Source organism: Ornithodoros turicata, chromosome 3, assembly GCF_037126465.1.
Source record: "Ornithodoros turicata isolate Travis chromosome 3, ASM3712646v1, whole genome shotgun sequence".
Lineage (NCBI taxonomy): Eukaryota > Metazoa > Arthropoda > Arachnida > Ixodida > Argasidae > Ornithodoros > Ornithodoros turicata.
This window is the reverse complement of record NC_088203.1, coordinates 48,149,625-48,172,201: the sequence shown is the minus strand read 5'-3', so window position 1 is coordinate 48,172,201 and position 22,577 is coordinate 48,149,625. Positions and strand designations below refer to the sequence as shown.

The window sequence follows — 22,577 nt, the reverse complement described above, 5'->3', positions numbered from 1 at the left end:
ACGGAAATGGCGTCGTTGCCTCTTTACGTGCGCCGAAGCAAAGTCAAGTCAAGCGGTCGGCGGTTCTCTGAAGGTTCTTTTTCTAGTACTTTATGTTAAACGTCACACCTCTACCCCTTAGCGGTTACTTTCTGTACTAATGTAGTCGCAAAATTATTAAGAATTATGCCAGCGCTAGTCTCGTCCCGGAGGCCCAGGCAGCTTTCGTGGAATACGGAAAATGGCGGACATGCGCTTACAAGAGTCGCAACTACCACGTTCAACATGCACAGAGATGTCACTGCTAATCGCAAACAAAGCGGAGACACAGATATCACGAGGAGCAGCGTGTGTTACGTCCGTTCCTTCCGAGAGCGAGGCAGAGAGCTGAATCGTAATGTTTTTTTCTCCAAAAAAAGTCACGCATTCTGTACCCGTTGCGGTTACTTTGTGAACTAATTATTGTGCAAAATTATTGAGAATCGTGCCAGCGCTACTCTCATCCAGAGCAAGGGTTCGGCAGTCAGCGATCGTCATCGTCAAGACAAGAACGATACTGCTTCAAGAATCTTTTCTGTCAAAAAGAAAAAAAAATATAGGTCTAGATTCGTCAACAAAGGAAAGCGCGTACCATAAGAAAGAACGGGACGAGACAGGCCTGGGCACGTCAGGACATTGCTGAACGGCTACTGTCACACGAGGAAAAATCGCACGACTGCTACGCAACAAAAGGAAAGCAAGCACAGGGAAAGCACCCGTCTGCAGGGTAGGCTTAAAGAAAATACACTTGAACGAAGCGGAAAAGACACTTAGCAGCATCTGGGCTAGACAGCGGCATACAGGCTAGACAGTGGCAAGGAGCTTATGCAAACCCTCTTGTTTATTGAATCACTCTCATAAGATTATTTCCTGTATCATACTATTAATGATGTCCACTCTTGCAGTTAAATTAAAAAAAAAAAACTCTTATAGAAAAGCACCTTAGCCACTTTTATTGAAGGCCACAGGACAAGCGACTACAATCTGAGCAGCCATTAATTTAATTTACTCTTTATGGAACACGCCGTGCATGGAAGCTGAGAAAAAAGCAATCAAGCATATTTATACCAAAGTCTCACTAAACCACTACATGTACTTATCAAAAAGCACTCTTATCCTTTAAATCCTGAAATACACAACGATAATTTAGCAACAAGATTCTGCTAATTATGAAAACTGCTGGCCCTGCTCTCTAAAATATATATATATGAGAAAAATAATAAGTGAGGCCCTGGAACACTTGACCTCATCACTAGGCTTACGTAATGGGCGAAACACAACCTTTTCTATGCTCACATTCGCATGTGCATCTGCAGTGACAGCGTGCACGAAGGCGCGAAAGTCTGGGGGCAAAGTTCCACTCGCGCTCGACCGAGGACTAGACACACCACCTGTACAGGAACTGTACGCGTGGTGTGTCCGGTGGGCAGTGGTGGGCAGGTGGTGCGTCCAGTCGACGGTGCCCTGTTGGTTTCAGAAATTCGGAGTACTGGTGGAGTAGAAGTAATTTTCCCTGTTCCGTGTGTCGTTTTCCAAGGAGGAAATAGCGATTCGTGTTTAGTTTACGCGGGAAAAATGCGCTTGAATGCCTATTACGTTGCTCAATAATTTTCTGTCAGCAGAAATGAATGGGTGTGTTTGTTTCTTGTTCATTTGTGTGTTTGTCACACTGATAGCTGTGTTCAAGTACAGTTTCCTTGGTGAAGATTCAGAGTTTATCGTATTATGCTCTCCGAGTAGAAGTGATATTCCCTACTCGCTGAAGAGAATTCGTGTGCCCTTGTTCTGTGCTTTCTTTACGCAGAAACAATGCAACTGTGTGTTTCGTATTATGCAGTAATTTTGTGATAGCACGATAGCATGAATGGGTGTGCTTTTCTCATTTGATGGTAGTTGAGCCTGTGCTTCGGTTTTTGAAGTTATAGCTATTTCGCAATTCGAGCAGAAGTGTCTAAAATCTTTCACAGCTCTTTACTTCCTTCACTGCTTTTACGAAGAAGAAATCCGTGCTGCTTGGTACAGATAAATAGCACGCAGAAGTGCGTTTGTTTGTTCGTTCGATAAATGTTGTTGTTGCTTGTCAGTATTTACTCTCTCCATATGTTGATGCAGTAAGCTGTGCCTAATTTTGCAGTTATAGATATCTGAGCAGAAATGCGGGTATCTGAGCGCCGGGCCGAAATTCCTGTAAAGCACGTCTGGACGTGCTTTATAGAGCTGCTGTGTTATTTTTCTTCTGGTTTGTGGCGTCGACTGGCGATATCCATTACAACTGCTCCGCAGCTCTATAATTTTGCTGTCACATATATGTGTTCATCTGTTTCAAATGTAATGTTTATTGCGCTTTCAATTGCGTTTTCATTCGCAAACGTTCGCGCCTTTTTGCTCGCTGTCGCTGCAGGTGCAGCCTCAGACAACGAGAATGTGAACTTACAAAAGGTTGTGTTTTGAGCATTAGATAAGCCTACTGATGGCATGAGGTGTTCCAGGGCCTCACTTATTTTTCTCCTTTATACTCCAGAGAGCACAAGGCAGCACTTTTGATAATTAGTGGAATTTTGCTGATAAATTATTGTTATGGCTTTAATCATCGAAAGAAGTAAGGGCGTTTTTGGCAGAGTTGTGGCTAACTCGTTAATTGGTAACGGTTACTTTTTTGGAAAAGTAAGGATTCTGTTACTTTAAAAAAATATACAATAATAATAGTAACGAAATCAGTTACAAAAATTGGTAACTCGTTACTGACGTTACTCGTTCCTTTTCTGCAGTGCGGGGGAGCACATTTCGACACTCCGCGTGACGCAATGCGTGCAGATGTGACTGCGTGACCCACGACCACGTGTCACGTGAAGTATTATTGCAGTCCCTCGCTGGATGTGGTGTTGACGTGCTGAATCGTCTTAAACGAAGGCCCTTGTCTTTTTTCTTCTTTCCGTAATCTCCGACCGTAAGTCCTTCTCAAGAATGGACACCAATTATGCTATGGCTACAAGAAACGCGTTTCGACTTCTAGCCTTTTCTTGTGTTTGCTAAGCTTCTGAGCGCCCTAAATTATGACGCAGCCCCTCGTGTATTTGTGGGAACCGTTGGCGATCGGTGGCACGAAAATCGGTGTCTTTCTTCGGTGTATATTTCGAGTATCAGCTTCTTCTGAAGTGCAATTCCCCATTAATAAAGAGTTGAAGGCAAGTGATTGCGTGTTTGTTAGCTCCTTTAACTATGTGGCGGTAACGTAAAAGTAACTCGTTACCTGAGTGTAACGAGAGCTCGTTACTTTTGTTGTTGGTAACGAGTAACGTATTTAGTTGCTTTTTCTGAGGTAACGGGTAACGGTATTTAGTTCCATTTTTTGGTAACGGGCACAAATCTGGTTTTTGGTAAGTCTACAAATTGGTAGGTCTACTGAGACAAAAACGCTCAATTGCGACATGCAGTTCTTGTCAGCTTTCATGCAAGGTGTTTTTCATAAATAATAAATCAAACTAAAGGTCCATTCACATATGCGTTTTTAAGAGCGGCGCCGCCCAATCGTTTTCGTTCGCGTCTTCGGTAGCCTGTCGCTCGTGGAAGAAACGCATTCGCAAACGACTTTGCTCAGTCACGACACTCACCGTACTGCGTAGCCATCTTTTCGCAAATATCCAATCCGATCCCGTTTCTCAAGAAAGACTTGGCCTAATCCAGCCGAGCAACGCTCTGCGCTCAAAGCTCTTCCGACATTTCTGGACACCATCGGACTTCGATCGTTATTGTAAAGGGGCTCGTTATTTTATTCCCCACATTCCCACCAGCAATGGGGTACAGTGTCGCCTGTTGCGATGAACCTCCCCACTCTCCAAAGCCAAAAATAAAGTTGTTGTTGTTGTCAAGATAGACTCATGTTGCGCTGGGCAGTGAAGAGGAGTTGTTGACAACTATTCTCCTTGCCTGTTCAACCACCACGCCTGCAACAAAAAGAAAAAGAAGAGGAAGTAGTGAGTGCGTCCGTGTTTACAGGAACAGAACAGTGTAGGGCAAGGCCACCACCACCACCCTCCTGGTTTGCGTCGAGCGAATGATGAGCTGTACTATCCCGAATGAGTACTAGTTGCTTGCTCAGTGTAACATGATTGTCAAATGTAACACCAGTAAGGTTAAACGAAACTCCAGCTGCTCAGCTTCTTGCGCATGCCGCGAAGAACGTTCGATTCCTTGCTGAGTTCGGTGGCGTTCATCCATGCCGCCACTGATGTCTAAGCAATCGTTGTGCGATGCTTCATGATATCGAATATAGTGATGTGTCATTGCATTTAGGTTCTTAGCTGCGGGCCAGTACATATGTAGGAACTCATTCAATTTCCTATCGGAAGATCAACGTTGTGTGGCATCGTATCAGAAAGATGTCGGGCCATTTTCCCTCTTCATGTGACTTGTCGCGCAACAGTCGACGAGCAGATGAAGGTTTGTAGGGCTGCTTACATATTCTTGAGGCAGTTTATTTCGTTTGAGTATCATCATCATCATGTCTTACTTTCATATTTTTGGGTTTCCTCTGTACTGTAGGCGGTAGCTGGGTTTGAGGAACGATGGAAGCTCCCTCATGGCATTGGGACAGTGGTTGGGAAACACATAGTTGCTCAGTGCCCTGGCAAGTCTGAAAGCATGGACCGAAATTACAAAGGCACCTTCAGCAAATGCATGCTCGCTGTTTGCGATGCCTACTACAGGTAAGTCCTTTTTGTTGAATGGCTAGCATTCAGTCATACGCCTAGATTAGTGTTTATCATAAAAGGACATTCCTACCATTTTATACGCCGGTGTTCATTGGTATCCTGCAGACATGCCTAGAAAGTGAAAATGAATATGAATATATTGCTTGTCAGATTTATTTACGTGAAATTCCGACACCACGGAAGTCGTAGTGATGGGGGCATCTTTTCGCAGTCCTCTCTTCTGAGTGATGTTGTGCCTGGATGAGCTAACATCCCTCCGCATGCCCACTCGGCATGCCGCCCAGAATGTAGGAGACGAGGCATTTCCCCTAAAGACATTCCTTATGCCACCATACCCCAAGAGAAGTACGTCAGATACATTGAAGAGTGCAGTAGTTTCAATTTTATTCAATAGTCAATCGCATATAACGTAAACAACGAGAAGTAGCCAAGGCAGGTCACAAACATATACGCCTCCAATGCCAGGGATTAGTGAAATCAAACAACTCTGGAAAAACGTGCCAATGCCAAGACTTGAACGTAGATCCTTCTGATTTACGGTCACATTTGCTACTGACCGCTACACTATGACAGCAGGACTCTCACCTGAGTTTAGGGTGTCTCATGAATGAAAGAATGAATGTGCGAGTGAGAATAATATGAGTGAGAACGGAAAGAGCATGGTTGGTTGTCCGTACCCCCTGTACTTGAAGCACCCTGCACTCAGGAGAGAGTCCTACTGGCATGGTGTAATGGTAGCATCCATGACCGGGAACCAGGAAGGTCTAGGCTAGAGTCCTGGTGTCAGCACCTTTCCCCGAGTTGAGTTTCCCGAATTCTAGGTGAAGCCGAACAAGTGCGTGCTTATAGCGTGCCTGCGAACAATGCTTACAAGTGAACATTAGTGGCTGTTTGTTCAGAAGAATGTGCGTAGGGACATGATTCATTGGAAAACAAGAAGGAAATTAAATATATGATGATTTCTGTACAGACATGACATCGATGTGGCACAGGATATTGAACTACCGCCATTCTCGGGGCAGGAGGATAATCGAGAATGCCTTTGGTGTTCTTGCTCAGCGGTGGCGAATCCTACACTGCCCATTTGCAGCAAGGATGTCAACATCAGGCAAATTGTAGTTGCTTATGTGGCGCTACACAGCTTCCTCCTCAGTGAATCTGACTGCCCTACTGGCATAGTGGATCGGCAGGGCACTGAGGGCGAGGAAGTGCAAGGAACTTGGAGGGCACATGAAGCGCTGAATAAGGTATGCCAAGTGCCTGTAAATATTTTTCACTGTTACTATGCAAGAAGTCTTTGACAAGGCCTTAAACATGGGTGACATGTGTATCGGAATACTGATACCGCTGTTGTCCTTGACGTGGCAACGCCCACTGGTATAAAAGAGTACGCAATAAAGATAACGGGCTCGTTTTGGTCCCGACACCCTAACCAGACAGCAGTGTTCAATACATGGTGTCAGAAGTGGGGGGTGGTGAAATTTCCACGCCAGCGGCATGAAAAGCATGTGACCGCCTGACGGGTTAGTCCTCTGGGGAAACGTCGCCAAAAATTGGCGGAAATTCAAGCAGCGGCTGGAGCTGTACCTAGAAGCAACGGAAACTGAAGCACCTAGGACGGTAAAGCGGAAAGCAGCAATTCTTCTACACGTCGCGGGGCATGAAGCTGTGGAAGTGTACAAGACCTTCACTCTGTCAGACGAAGAAAGGACGAAGTACTCGGTGCTTGTGCGAAAGTTTGAGGAATACTGCACGCCAAAGTGCAATGAGACGTACGAGCGGTACATCTTTAGGTAAAGAATGCAGCAAGAAGGAGAATCTTTCGAATCATTCTATCGCGACGTCCAGCTTAAGGCGCAGTCCTGTAACTTCTCAACACTACACTCTTAAAAAAAAGGGTGTACTTTAACTCCTTTCCTTGCCACATATATAACACCCTTTTGGAGAGTACAATTACGCTCAAAAGGGTGTCTCGTCACTCTCTCAAGGGAGTAGCATAACACCTTCTCACTACCGGGGAGTAATATTACTTTCCAGTAGGGAGAAAGGTGTTATGCTACTTCCTTGAGGGAGTGAGGAGACACCCTTTTGAGCATAATTGTACTCTCCAAAAGGGTGTTATATATGTGGCAAAAAAAGGAGTTCTAGCACACCCTTTTTTAAGAGTGTAGCCAGTTCCTTCATCAGAGACCAAATAGTGTTTGGTGTTGCTGATAGAACATGCGCCAGAGATTGCTGAGAGAGGAAAACCTGACTCTGGATGTAGCGGTTCAGGTGTGCAAAGCGTCGGAACTGACCGAAAAACACAGGAAAGTGTGGGACAGTCCAACAAATGTGGTTGAGCCTGTGACAAAAAGCAACAAGCAAGGCAGCAAAAAATGCGGCAGGTGTAATAGGCGCCATGGTCCGAAGAACTGTTCAGCGTACGGAAAAATCTGCCGTAATTGTCACAAAAGGCACCATTTTGCAGTATGTTCCAAAGTAAAAACGTCGGACGGCGTGCGCATGGAGCCGTTCATCCCAGATAGCAGTAAAGATGACTTCTCCATTCTGGAAGTAAGCAGCAACACGAAACAGGACTAGGTGATAACCGCAACAGTGCGAGGAAGGGATTTGAAAATGAAGGTCGACACGGGATCGCAAGCAAATCTTACTTTACTGTAAATTACTTTATTGTAAAGAAAACAGAGTCATCTTGGGACTGAAAGCGTGCAAGTTGTTTGGACTTGTGAACGTCGTGGACGATGTAGTAAGCTATCACGCGCCTAGCCACCAATTGTAGCGGAATTCCCCAAGGTTTTTGAGGGAATTGGCTGCATGAAGAGAGGCCCTCAAAGAAGGCCCTCATGTTGGCCCTCAAAGGAGGAGAGAGCCCAGTGGTCCAATCCGCTAGACGTGTGCCGTACATGCTCAAAGAACCTTTAGGAGATGAACTGAAGCTATGGAAATAGCCGACATCATAGCGAAAGTCGATGAGTCATCAGATTGGGTGAGTCCACTGGTACTAGTTCGCAAAAAGAATGGGAAACTTCGTGTGTGTATGGATCCCATGTACATCAACGAAAGTCTGAAGAGGGAGCACTTCACGTTGCCTCGTAAGGAGGAAATTTTCTCCCAACTTGATGCACAGTCAGGATTCCATCAAATTCCACTCGACGAGGACACGTAACGCATTTGCACATTCGGGACACCGTTCGGAGGATACCGCTATAAGAGACTCCCGTTCGGTATCTCATCAGCGCCAGAGGTGTTCCAAAAAGCAGTGAACCAGGTATTTGACGGCCTCCCAGGAGTCCGTCACACACACACAATGCACACACAATGAGTGTACATTGACGACGTACTTGTTTGGGGAACAACATGTGAAGAGCACGACAAGCGTCTTCGCAGGGCACTGGAAGCTGCCCAGCGTGAGGGACTCACGTTAAATACGGAAAAGTGTAGCTTTGGAGTGCATCAAGTTAACTTCCTGGGAGACAAAATTACCAAGCTAGGGATACAACCCGACCCCAAGATGGGGAGCGGAGTGCTGGAAATGCCAGTTCGAACTTCAAAAGAAGCTGTACAGCTATTGTTGGGACTTGCCACAGACTATGGGGAGTATATTCCAGGGCTATCCACGAAAACAGCAGTGTTGCGGGATCTTCTCAAAAGAGACAGCGTCTTCGAGTGGAGGTCAACTTACAACAAGGAATGGCGGCATCTCAAGGAGGCCTTAGCAATGGCACCCGTGCTAGCGTTCTACGACCCAAGCCGTGAAATCAAGTTGTGCACAGATGCCTCGCGAGATGGACTCTGTGCCGCACTCCTCCAAAAATACGACGCGGATTGGCGCCCGGTGGCCTACGCTTCCAGACTATTGACGGATGCCGAGACCAGGTATTCGCAAATAGAGAAGGAGGCCTTGGGAACAGTGTACGGATGTGAAAGATTTCACGACTTTATTTACGGCTGGAAGATAATCATCGAAACAGATCACAAGCCGCTACTAGCTATCGGAAGAAAAATGTAGGTGATATGCCTCCGAGATTGCAGCGTTTTTTCATTCGGCTAATGCGATATGACTACGAGCTAAGATACGTCCCTGGCAAACAGTTAGTACTCGCAGATACACTATCAAGAGCGCCACAGCAAGAGTGCCTGGAAAACGATGACGACGTGGAAGTACACGCGGTGTCTGTGTTAGTGAGCAAGAAGACCCACCAGCGTCTCGCAGAAGAAACGGCAACGGTGCAGAACGGAAGCCTGTCAAGCAGATACTGCCTAAGCAGCACTCTCGTATCGAACACGGACAAGTATTTCTCTGCTGAGAGGAGACCACTGTTCCATTCTGCGACGCCTCATGACACCTGGCTTCCCGCCAATGGACAACCGACAATCTACTCCTTCTATGTTAAGCAGAGTTGATCCAACGCTCGCTTTCCGCATGCCACGAAACACCTCTCGTCAAGATGCTGCATTAATCCACCGAATGCGCCTCGATGTGGCCTTTACAGCTCAGTGGCGTTACCGTTTGAGACAAGTTGACTCTCCCACCTGCTGCCACTGTGGTGCTCTTGAGGATCTGGAGCACATTCTTCTTCATTGCCCCTCTACCAACCTTCCTGAACCGCACTCTCCGAGTCTCTTAGTCAGCTGGACTCTCGCCCCTTCTTCCTATCGAAATTGCTTGGTCCCTGGCCCAATCGAGCCCAGCAACGATCTGCGCTCAAAACTCTTTTGACATTTCTGGACACCGTTGGACTTCGATCGTTATTGTGAAGGGGCTCATTATTTTATTCTCCACATCCCCACCAGCAATGGGGTAGAGTATCACCTCTGGCGATGAACCTCCCCACTCTTCCTCTTCCGTCTAAAAATAAAGTTGTTGTTGTTGTTTGTCGAACCTGAAGAGAACTCTCATAGACAACGGCTACGTGCAAGGTGAATGTAAACCCTATGAGTTTGGACTGTCTGTAATAGACGAAGAAACGATCGAAAGTAATTCCGAAAGTGCTTCGTAAGGAGATGCTGCAACGGCTGCACGATGGCCACCTCGGAATAAACAAGTGTTTAGCAAACGCGCGAGCGTTAATGTTTTGGCCAGGAATGACCAGTGATGTGAAGAACATGATAAACGGATGTCACGTTTGCAAGAGGTTCGCGTATCGTCAGCCTGAAGAGCCACTCTGCATGCGGTCAACGCCGGATCGACCATGGTATCGCGTAGCTGTGGATGTGTGCCAGTATGCCGGAAAATACTACGATGTGCTGTATGACTCGTGTTCAAACTACCCGGAAGTGGAACAATTGCAAAACACCACTGCGCGTACCATGATTGACAAGTTAGGGGCAGTGCTCGCGAGACACGGCATACCACTTGAAGTGTGCACGGACAACGGACCTCAATTTTTATGTAAAGAATTCAGTGATTTTTCGAGAACATTTGATTTCCATCATGTTACTAGCAGCCCTAGGTTTCCAAGGTCGAATGGACTAGCAGAAAAAGGCATTCAAGTAGTCAAAAGGGTTCTCAAGACAACGAACCATGATAACACGCTTTTTTTAGGACTGCTAAATTACAGATCATCCCCACCGGAAGACGGACGATCTCCAAGTGAAATCATGATGGGCCGGAGATTGCGATCCAGGCTTCCTGACTTCACCAAGGACAGTGAAGTGAGCGTGCAGAAGCACAAACAGATTATTCGCAGAGGCCCGTCTTTGCCAGCGCTGTCAGAAGGTGACGTAGTCCGCATTCAACAGAACGGTTCCTGGGATAAGAAAGCAAGAGTTCGAGATGTGGTCACGCCTAGGTCCTATGGGGTTGCAACTGAAGACGGTAAAGAGTATCGTCGCAACCGGCAGCACCTTCTGAAAACTCCTGAACAGTTTACACAAGCTGCCCCAACCTTGGGACAGCTTACCCGCTTGCAACGTGCCCCGCCGGAACCGGTGTCTGTTAGTACCGAAGAGCGGATCACGACATCACAAGGGGATGGTGATAACGGTGATGTTCCACCACAACTACGAAGATCAACAAGGGCAAGACGACCGCCAGGTCGGTTAATGTTTGTTTAATACTTCAGAGGTGCTAACTTCTATCTTGTTCTATTTACTTTAATGTTAAAACACTTTGTTTATGTGTGTTCATATGTTCCTTTAAAAAAAAGGAAGATGTATCGGAATACTGATACCGCTGGTTGTCCTCGACTTGGGAACGCCCACTGGTATAAAAGAGCACGCAATAAAGATAACGGGCTCGTTTTGATCCTGACACACTAACCAGACAGCAGTGTTCAATACAACATGTATTGTAGTGCCGCTCATGAAGTAAGGAAGCACTTTTCTGATCATTTCATGGAAGAAAGTGCAGTGTCATTCCAAGAGAACAAGGCAAAGAAAAGTGGTGTACTTGAGCAGGAGGAGCTGACACACTGTAACAAGGTTGTTGTCCAGACTATTTCTAGAAACTTAGGTACATGTTGTCCAGTTTACCTGGCTGATCAATTAATGTGGGCCACTAATCTTGTTATTAATATTGTGCTATAAAAATTGTTATTCTTTTTTGTAAGGTGTTCAAATATTGAGGGGCAGCAACATATCACAATATAGCAGCGTCTACTGTAGAAATGCATTTAATCAAAATATTCCTGGTTATAGTAGTGTTAATATACATCACAGGTGGCATATCACAAATGTTGCCGTCTGGGATACAACAAAGTAAACACATGCAATAAGACACAAGACCACAAATAAGGCATACGTAGTATTGCACATTTTTGTATGCTCTACTTTCACAGTATTGCACATGCTTATAGAGACAGACATTTGGGGTACAACTAGCTGTCCTCCTTCAAAGTACAATAACAATTAAAATCTTTGCAACAAAAGGTGGCATCGTAAATTGAAATCTGATGCCTTACTCAGAGGGGTACAGTAGCCAACTGATTTTCCGCACATGACGGTGACAGGAAAACAGTACCAATAATACAGCATTTCACCGCAACTGCACTAAAGAAGTATGTAACTATGCCCTTACGCATGTGGCACGAGCTCATGACAGGGCGTCTACCAAACTGGAAAACCTCTGAAACCGGGACCGTCAGGGAATTTACCAAAAAGCAGCTGGAATCAGGGAAAATTGGAGACAAGCGTCGTGACAATGAACCGCGAATTGCCAGTGCCGACCAGTGGTTGAGCCGCCACGCTGCCGTATCATTGCTCTGAGTAGCAGTTCGACAATACAAGCTCAGAGGCAGAGAAATAGGCCACCCTCACTGAAGTAAGTTTGCAAGAGGTTCGCGTATCGTGAGCCTGAAGAGCCACTCTGCATGCGGTCAACGCCGGATCGACCATGGTATCGCGTAGGTGTGGAAGTGTGCCAGTATGCCGGAAAACAGTACGTTGTGCTGTATGACTCGTGTTCAAACTACCCGGAAGTGGAACAATTGCAAAACACCACTGCGCGTACCATGATTGACAAGTTAGGGGCAGTGTTCGCGTCAGGCTCAATGTTGAGAGGCTGGAACACATAGGAAAGATAAATACATACATACATGATTCGAACCCACATAGTATAGGCAAATCTTAGGCAAAGCCTAGCTTTGCCTAAGATTTGCCTAGCTCATGCGCTCATTACGCTCGCAATCTGCAGTTCTGGTATTTATTGGGTATGTCGGGATCGTACTATATGCAAGGCAAAGATAACTACTGACGAGTCTTAGTGTTGTACTGGCCCTAGCTGGGGCTCACACTTATGCTGGAGATCCAATTGAGACCAACCTACTTAAAGTCTCATGTTGTGTAGGCCCGTGCAAGCTCAATAAAACCGCAGTTGTCATTTAAACCGTGTCGTGGTATACGGTGCATTGAGTAATTCATAGGAATAAACAAAAGCAAATTTGTAGTTCTACAGTCAAAATCCACGCCGTGACACGAGTGTTCGTTGTGACGATTATTCCGGCGTGACGACAGTTCTTGGTACGAGATGCCCTGTGACGAGTTGGCCTCCTTCACGAGTTCACCTATGACCAGTTGGCCTGTGACGACCGGGCCTGTGACGAGTTCTCCTAGACCCGTGTGAAACATGCTATGGTGCTCACTTGCCGTGTCGCTATTACGTGCGCACATATCGCACATTCTATGGGAGTGCAGCATTCAAACTGCATTAGTATTTTCTTCTTGCATGCAAACAAAGGCTAACGTTGCATGTACTCGTATTGGCGTATTTACATATGATCATCTGTCAAGTCAATGTCAACTGCCAGCCTGCCAAAAGTATAGACTGTCCATCGTCCATACATGTTCAGCTCCATAAGGGTACAAACTTGAATTTAATTTTCTTCTGTGCACTTGTGCCTTAGTACAAATGTATGCGTGTAACTTAACTCTGTGAAGCTGTCTTACGCTTTGCACAGTAGACATTCTAACCTTGCAGACGTGTGGGTGGTGGATGTGTAGGTATTACCGTTTGTTAGTGGGCTTTTCGTAATGACTTTGTAACACTTTTTGTGAATTTTAATGCAACAGTGAATATCAATAATAGTAGGATAAAGAAACAAATCTTGTGAGAGTGATATTCAATTCAGTTCAATAAAGAATAGGGGGGCTTGTATAAGTTCCTTGTCACTGTCTACCCGGTTTCCCACTGTCTAGTGCAGATCTATGCGTCGTTGAACCATGCAGGTGCAACAGACTCAGACAGGATGTGATGACGTCATGTGCAGGCAGAGTACCCCTTTTTTCAAGTACGCCTGTCCATAGCAGTTGCGTTGAACATTAGTGCAAAAAAAAAGTAGTGTTGAGACAATTGGAACACGTCACGCCCAATCAGCGAGGCTCGCATTAGGGCAGGATTTAGTTCTTTGTTTGATCTCGCGGGGCATGGACGTGTGGCTCCTCACTGGTGGTGGTGGATGATGTTTGTTTATTCTAATGGATTTCGTGGTGAGCGGACTTACGATGAGGAGTTTTTTCACTGAGCACGGTGTATGTGAAAATACTTTCATGCTGGCGCGTGTGTTCCACTTTGTTCAAGTGTACTGTAGGCCTTCTCTACAGACACTGCTTTCTCTGTTCTTGCATTCCTTTGTTGTCCAGTAAATTCCGAGTTTTCCTCGTGTGACAGTACCCGCTGACGTGCCCAGAATTGCCCTGTTCTGTCCTATGATGCGTGCTTTTCTTAGTTGATGCATATAGCTCCGTACTTGTACTTTTATGCACGAAGGCTTGTTTTTGAATCAGTATCATTATTGTGTTGATGCTGACGATAGTGGTGCCACACCCTTGCTCCGGAGGGGATAGCACTGACATGATTGTGAACAATTTTGCTATTAAATTGGTTCACAAAATAATCGCTAGGGGTGAAAATGCATAATTTTCATGGGGAGGAAGCATCACGATTCAGTTCTCTACCTGGCTCTCGTATGGAACAGACGTGCCGTACTGTGCTCTTCGTGATATTTTTGTGCTCGCGTTTTTTGCAAATTACAGTGATATGTGTGTGCATGTTGGCCATCGTACTTGAGGCTTTTGTCAGCACATACCCACTATTTTCTGTCATCCACGAAGGCTACCTTGGCCTTGGGGACGAGAGTAGCGCTGGCATGATTCTTAGTAATTTTGTCAGGAAATAAATTCAAACAGTAACTGCTGGGGGAACTGATGGGTGACTTAATAGAAAAAATCATCACGATTCAGTTCTCTGCCTGACTCTCGGATGGAACGGACGTCTGTCTCGTTCCGGGCTCCTTCTGTTTGTTGCTGTGGTGGACAGTGGTCCGATTTGTTGTGTGCCTAGTCATTTTTGTTGTTTGCTCTTGCTTTCACAGCAGTTTGCATTTCTCTGTGTAATTATAAGGGTTTTTTCATGTTCATTTCATGTTTTTCCATGTCCATGTTCAGAGCTGTAAGTCAAGAAGGACGGTGGCGCCACACGGAGTAATGCTTTGTAGCTAGGTAGCATCCTGCCTATGCAACCAGCGCCGTCCTCGAGATAGCGTCGTTAATTTTAAATGAAATTATGTCTCTTCACTCTATTTCTATCTATTTTTCATTTTTATGACCTCTGCTTGCCGGCTACACACAGAGTGGTTTGAACACGAGTTGGATGCTCTCCAATTAGTGTGGTGACTCACTGAAAGGCTTCAGTTACTGTGGGATGTCCTAATTGCTATTTGTGTTGCATTGCATCCAGGCCCTTTCATGTGAAGCCGGCACCCAGGGTTCAGTGAATACTAGTGCCGTACAGTCATTTTTAAAAACAAGTGACGTAATTGACTCTAGAGGTGAAGTTTGTTCAGCGGAGAAACGTACAGGAAGGCTTAGTCCGCAGTAGTCAGCATGTTTATAATAAGGCTTGATTGGTTTGTTGCATGCTCCAGATAATGGACTTATCTACAGTGAAGGAGAGCCACCACAGTGATTCTCGCCACACTCTTGAAATGTGTCTTGTATTGAGCCTTTAATGGAGCCTCGAGAGCAGCATATTCGTGACATCTACCAACACAGCATGTTAAAAAGGCACGCTTGGGAGTACACGTAGCACGACAACAACAACTTTATTTGAAGATGATGAATGGGGGGTTTCACCGCCAGGAGAGATACAGGGATGCTACGCCAGGGGTGTAGCATGACGTTATAGCATGGGTCATTGGAACACACGCGACTGCGCTTTGCGCAGTGCCTCTTTTCGCCTCCTTCGTCCGCCTGCGTAACCCACGACAACCAGCGCGCCTGCCTTTCCGCGTCTGTCCCTCCTTTCGCTTTACTTAGGCCTTTTGCAGTAGCTGCTAATTTTAGAACACTACAAAAATTAGTTCAAAGGAAGCAATTTCCGAGGAAGCAAATGTATTTCATTTAACATTATTCCTTTGTACGACAACACAAACTACAGTTTAACGATGCGAGATCAGTCTAAATAGAAACATTAAGATAGTTAAAATGCCAATTGCAGCTCAGGAACGGTGCGTGAAACACGCAAATATATACTGGATGATGCAGCTAGGTGCACGTTGAAAAACTATATTTGGGCACATATTGAGGAATTGATAAAATTATATCTAGAACTCATTACTAGGGCTAGGAATTATATGCAAATGCGTGGTTGTTTTCTGGGGACAGTACATGTATGTTGACCTAGTCTGCGCACAGAACATATGTTTAGGAAGTCGTGAAAATAGTATTGATGTTGCACATAAGCGCATATTTCTGGCATTTTCAAAATACATCATAATTCTCGGTATAAATTCCGAAAGACATTATAAATGTGCAGTTTCTGTTGCTGTTTGCGCGCATAAACGCAGAACATAAACACAAACACAGAAGACAACAATGGGAGCAACTCTGTACTCATTGCCAACGTCATTGCTGGGGCCGTATCCTCGTAAAAACTAATCGACCTCGATTACTTTACATCACAAGCTCTAGGGTGTGGCTGCCACAAAATACTCCGCCCTTAAATCCCGCCCGTTTCAATTGGAATTTATACCTAGTTTTCCTTCACAGCATCTCCGCCCTAATCTCGGACCGTGACCCTACGTCATTTTGACGTAACAATGACGTAAAAGATTAGTTTCAAAGCTGAAAAGTAACGTAGCGAAAGAGGATCGATTACTTTGAGCGGCGATGAGTTTCGTGATGGGTCCGCATGTGCATTTCCGTGTATTATGTTGTATAAAGTCCGTATGTGCTCGTCACAACAAAAAAAATCATATCTTTCTTCGTTTTTGTTTAATAATGATAGAAAAGCACCGCGTAACACCTTTTGTCTGCGCCGATCGCGGGTAAGCGTGAAAGTGGCGCGCTTTTCGAAGCGGCGTCAGAGCCGTCGTACAATCAATGTTATTGCAACGTAGCGGTGTGCACACAAAAAATTCATCGATCAAAGTTCACTGTTTGTTGAGGAAAACGATCAACACTCATTTGCGATATCAGTACCACCCCCACAGCTCACGAGCAAAAGAAGCACATTGAAATGCGAATTATCATTTCGCATATCGAGCACACGAACACACATAAAAATATAGAGAAAAGCTCATAAATAAAGCTCAAGATTTAAAGCACGAACCGATTTCTCATAAACGTGTTTACGCGGCTCGCGCCACACTGTCCGTTCGACCCTTTGCAATGATCCTTCGCGCTTTTATCGTTTTGTTTCCTGCCATCAGCGCCATCTCACGGGCACATGCCGAATTATAAATGCCAAGTACAATCACGGTGTCGCACAAACATTGCCGTCTTGCACACCTGTACGTCATGAAAACTGACAAACAGCAAAAAAGGAAATTACGAGCGTGCTTTTCCGCGGAGTTTCCACGAAATTCAGTTTTACGTCGGTAGAGTTTTGTATTTCCGACACCAAAGAACCGAAGCAACAAGGCAGGGCGGGCAGATCACCGGCGTGGCCTTCGAATTCTCAGGAGGAAACACCGATAAAGCGGGTCGCTTTCCAAGATAACACGTGGGTCGATTGGTTGATAAAAGGTGTCAACCGCTTTTAATATTCACGCCTTTTTCGATTGTGCACCAATGACAGAAGAAATTTAAAGTAATCGAGGTCGATTACTTTGACCAGGATAGGGCACCAGATTACGACTCGTTCAAAATGGCGCCGTCCATCGTGGGCGCCGGGGCCGGCATCTGTAGACGGCGGAGGAAATCTCCCGTGAGCCTCCCGAAACCGGCGTCATTCCGGCAGGACGAATGCGGGTGAGGGGAGCGTAAGTTTCCCACTTCTCCCCGAGGAGGAGAAAAGTAGACGCCGGCCGTGGTGGGCCCTCAACGGTTTTGTGAACTAACGCATTTTGAGTGTACTCACTGTTTTCATAGACGCTCCTTGTCTGGTACATGTTTTTTTTTAGTGTTGCGGCACCGAATTTTCTAAGACGGTTAGCGTGAATTCATGCGGTGAGCTGTGGCGTGGACAAATGGAGCGGTTATGCCTTACGTATAGCGCTAACGGAGATAAGTACAACCGTTAGATTTATGGTCAGTACAATACATTGTTCTGTTTCGCGATACCTACGGCAATCAAATAACATGTAGTATGGGTGACCCTACGCGTATGTGTTTCGTGGATCGAACGAGGAGGTTGCCACGATATTGATCAGATAGCGCACGGGTTCGTTGGTAACGGGTGACGAGTCACCATCACAACGCTACCGTAAGTGGCTGTTTCAGGCTGGCACAAAACGTTCAAACTAGAGCAACCGTCTGGACCGTAAATCAATGTAAATTATTATTGTTGTTGTTGTTGTTATTGTCGCCGCTGGTGCGCGCTCGCAGGTTTACGTACGTATACGTAAACACGCGAGCGCGCCACAAGTGCACCTTCAAGTGTATACACTTGACCGCAAAACGTCTTAGGAATGCTTCTTCTGAACGATTCTTTAGAACTTGCATGTAAAGTACGGGTCAGAGGCGTGCTTCATTACCGCATATGAGGCATATTTCCGTTGCATATGTTGCATGCATATTTACGCAGTTTATAGTGCAAGGTGCCTGCGTATTTCAGCAGCTTTTAGATCATCTTTTTCCTAGCCAAATTCATTACTCATCCGGCGAGCAATCGATGCAGAACCGAAAACACATAGCACATCCCATATGGAGGCTCACCGTTAGTGCACCTAGTGGTGCTTGTACACAAACTCTCCTGAGACCGCCATGTTGCGCTGCTATAGTCTATGGAAAGCGACGTTTTCTTTAACGCCCAGTTTAGCTTCCAAAGTTTTTCTGTCTAACAAATACGCCATGAATACGCCACATCGATACGCCTTCGTGCGCAAGCGGAAGTTCGTGAGGTAACTAGGTGAGGTTGCGTGTGCAAATGTACCTAACTGGAAACGTAAAGAAAACAATGAAAAACATATAGTAAATTTTGCGTGGAGAGGGCGTATTGCATTAATGAAGAAGATAATGGACTACTGCAAGGAAACACACAAAAAGAAGCAAAAAGAAAGCTTTGGGTAAGGAAGAGACACAACACATTCTTCCTTTTATCGCGCACTTGCGCATACATTGGAAGTCTAGCCTCTTCAAAAACAGCCATCTTGCCTAGATTACCGACCTAGCTGAGTCGCAAACTACGTTTACAGTACGTTGTACGTTACTTTCAGTATATTTATCACATGGTACTTTGTGCTGTATTTCAAGTGCAATTGACGACACGTACGTTCTACTTTCCTGTTTGTACAGTCTCGGGTACTCTGCCCGTAACTGGTTCATGAAAGTGATTTTCTTTGCTTCATGTTCAGCACAACGCTGCGCTATGCAGTTGCGTGATGCTGGATGACTGGTGGCGAAAGTGACAAAAATACTAAGTGGAAAAGCGGAGAAAGTGGTAATGAGACCGATGGCAACCCTCGCTACTCAGAGCAATAAACACTGGACGTCGGTCTCTAGGAACCGCGTGGGACGCCATGCTTTCTATCCACGAATCGCGCTAAATCCTTCAGTGACCACTATACCGTTTCTGGATTAAATCCGCCGGAACGTGATGATCTACATAAAAAGTCAAGTTACATATCGCGAAAGCACACGCATAAACCTGTTGCGGACACCAAACAGCATAAGAACCGAAACCTTCCTCCATGCACGCTGCCAGAAAGAGAAGGTGATCGAGGTTAAGGGCTGACGCAAGGGGGAACTGCTGCTGCTGAACGAACTACTTGCTTCATCCTATCACGAACATATTCCTTTAAACCGTTCGCAATTCACAACGAACGCGGCAGTTCGGAACGAATTCGCCGTCTTCTTCAGTTCACTGCAAAATTATGAAAGAGTATGGTAGAGGGGCGTTTTTGTTAGCATAAAATTGGTGGCGACACTTTGATACATGCGGTTCATTACATCATGCAGTCAGTGTAGGAACTCCAATGTGCTGAGGAAAAAAGAGTTATTCAAAAATATATCAACCCTTCAATATACGTAGTCGTCAAGCTCTGACATCAGGGACCACTTGCACAAAACTGTCGAGTGCTGCACTCAGAGATTCGTGCAAGGGAGCCCAGAGGCGCTGCAGATACTCCCGTCCCCATTGGTTGTCCTACGCATGTGACCGCTTTCGTAGACGCCGGCTGCGATATTCGACAGCCGGTACAGCTTCAGTCATCCCCAGTGCCCTTGTCCACGCGCTTGTTTCCCCGTCTGCTGTAAAACCTCCAATCCAAGCAAATATCAAAGGAACTGTGTTTTTACGATTTTCTGGGATAACTCAGGACCAAGCGCCGCCAACTTATAAACTTACTGTTCTTGTAGAAATCCATGAAATTGCCATTTGCGAGAAACGCACGATAGATCACCCATTTGTAAACATTTGAAGCAGTACGAAATAGCATGCAATAAGCGAGAGGAATATGCACTCAAGGAACGAAGAATGTGGGTGGAGACAGCACCCAACAATAAAGAATTTCTTATTGTCGAATGAAATGATTATTTGGTTCGGACATACATACGTATTGTAGCTCCGCGTTGAACTCTTTTCTCTAAACACGTTCCTTGCTTTTCCAGACACAAACTGGTCATCGTAGGCTTAATAGCCCTGTTTCTTCTCCTCCTCGCAATTATCGTGAGAGCAGAATTCATTTCTCAATCAGGTTTGTGGATCTATTTAAAAGCTTGTTCTACGAACATATTTCGATTAACATACCTCTCGCTTTACCTTGAGGGATGGTGCCTCCGTTGTAATTACGCGCCGAATATCGCTGTAAACCAGGAAAAGTACGTAGATCTTGTTGCACACGTCTCATAGCATTCGGAGGACGGGAAAATTTGGATCTTAGCACAGGATGTAAGTACGTGGACTGACACTTCCTTCTCTGAACTTACCATGGTTAGACAAAGAGTGCATGACGAGCAACGCGCCTGGAGTTTCATAAAGCTATGGCACGTTGTTTTTTCAAGAACTTCTCTGCCAACGCATATTTACGACGTGAGCTATTTGGACATAATACTATTTAAGCAGCTAATGTCAAAGTTGGCCAGCTTTCGTAATTAGTTACATTTTGTTAATTAAGAGAAATGGGTCAAAGTTATCGAGGAAGTCCCGAGCTCTGTACTACGGAGGAATGGAATCCAGGAACCAACAATGAGCTCGTATGGTGCGCTATGAGAGACAGACAACAACACAGACGACATTACAGGCACGCACACTTCATGCCCCACCATTAGCTATGTTCAATAGTTCTTGCTGTCTTCGCCGGCAGGAGGAGAACTGTCGACATTTTTCGATTCATTTAGTCCTATAGGGGTTGTCAATCGACGAAAGAACAAATATCCCGCCCCATTGTCTCAGTTCATTGCCCTCCGAAATTCGCTCATACAGGATTGTGGTGCCATCTCATAGAACCTTTAACTAGTCGCTGTCGTTTCGGTTCCAGCAGGACTTCTCATTCCCGCGGTATTTAAAACTGTTCCAGTTCGGTGCCAGCCCATCACACGTGGAAGTCAACAACGAACAGTGCAGGTGTCATGAGTGTGTGTGTCATGAGTGGTGCGGCATGATTTATAACCTTGACTGGTTGATAGGCAAGGCAGGCGCGTATCGGCATTAGTCGGTGGCCAAAAGTAGCAATTAATAACGAGCCCTTCTGTGCTTCGTACTGGCGTTGACCAGGCTCTAAATGCTGTGGAAAATTGATCTCCGGAATTGGCACGTACGATCGTGCACTTGCCGTAGTGATCTTGTAGAAGAGGTGGTGTCCCTGCACACGAGTCCTGACCGGCGGTGATGGAATGTCCCAGCGGGAAGATGTTCGTGGGCTCACGCTGGGACGGTGCTGGTAGAACTGAGGAGCGGGTGCTCCAGGTGCGTGTGAATCCTCCTCGCTGTCCACTGTCCGCCACAGCATTCGCCCCTCAGACGCGGAGCGGCACTAAAGCGGGATAAACCTACGACTTCACTGGAGGACTACACAAGGCCGACCGTGGATGACGTGCACAGTTGAACAGGTGCACGGCAGGGCACACTATAATTCGGTATCACAGCTGGCGAGCAACGGGAACGTCGATCCCTTAACCGAATCCCTTATCCCTTATCGAAGAGCGGGGAAGAGAGTGAGCCGCCGTTCAAGTCTTGCCCCTGGGATGCCGCGACCGGCACGGGAGCTAAAAGGGAGAGGGCGCAGGTAACTGGTGCGTGATAATGAAGGAAAGAATATGACCGAGAGACTTGAATGGAGAACTTTTCGTGTTTGTCTGCGTGTCCCGTGTATCTCGGTCATTCGTTCCTTCATCACGGGAGCCAAAGTTCTGCGAGTCAGGCTGAGCCTGTGCGAGCCGTGGTGAGATGCCGAGACGCCGGCCGAAACGTGTCGTGGCATCGGGTGCGACTGCAGCGACCGGCAGTTGATCGCTAGGCTCGAGTGTCGTGGCTGGTTGCAAAACTTTGTTTCAAAGACAGGTGGCAAGCTAGTTCCAAGGTATCACACCAGATGGTGCCACCGTCATGTCGCTATGCATGTAAGAGAGAGAGAACAACAAAATACTAGACAACTACAACTAAATAGCTGTATGCATATTTACGGAGTCTTTCGTGCATATTTATCCACGCTCTACTGATGATGATTCATGGCCATTATTGAAGTGAAAAACCAATCCGTAAGTCTGAAGTTCAGATATGGATCCACTCAACACTGTTCAAATCCAATTCCACAGTTTCCATGCTAAAATAGTAGTGGCAACAACGTCGTAATAGAGGGGGTTGATTGCGGGCGAAGCAAGTCTCGATCTCTCGGGTGCTGATAGAGCATTTGCGATAACGAAATTTATGCCGCCAAATAGATAGAAGTTGAGTTTTGTCGGCACCCTAGTTCGTCCCATTTCATATTCAATATCTCATTTTCTTTCTATTGAAGGAGAGAGCATGGG

The 22,577-nt window shown here is 45.9% G+C and overlaps 1 protein-coding gene across 3 annotated transcripts in view; it reads left to right on the top strand.

Annotated features, from left to right (window-relative positions):
- The window catches only part of LOC135387018 (uncharacterized), a 287,289-nt gene that overhangs the window by 137,512 nt on the left and 127,200 nt on the right, over positions 1–22,577 (top strand). The window lies entirely within an intron of this gene.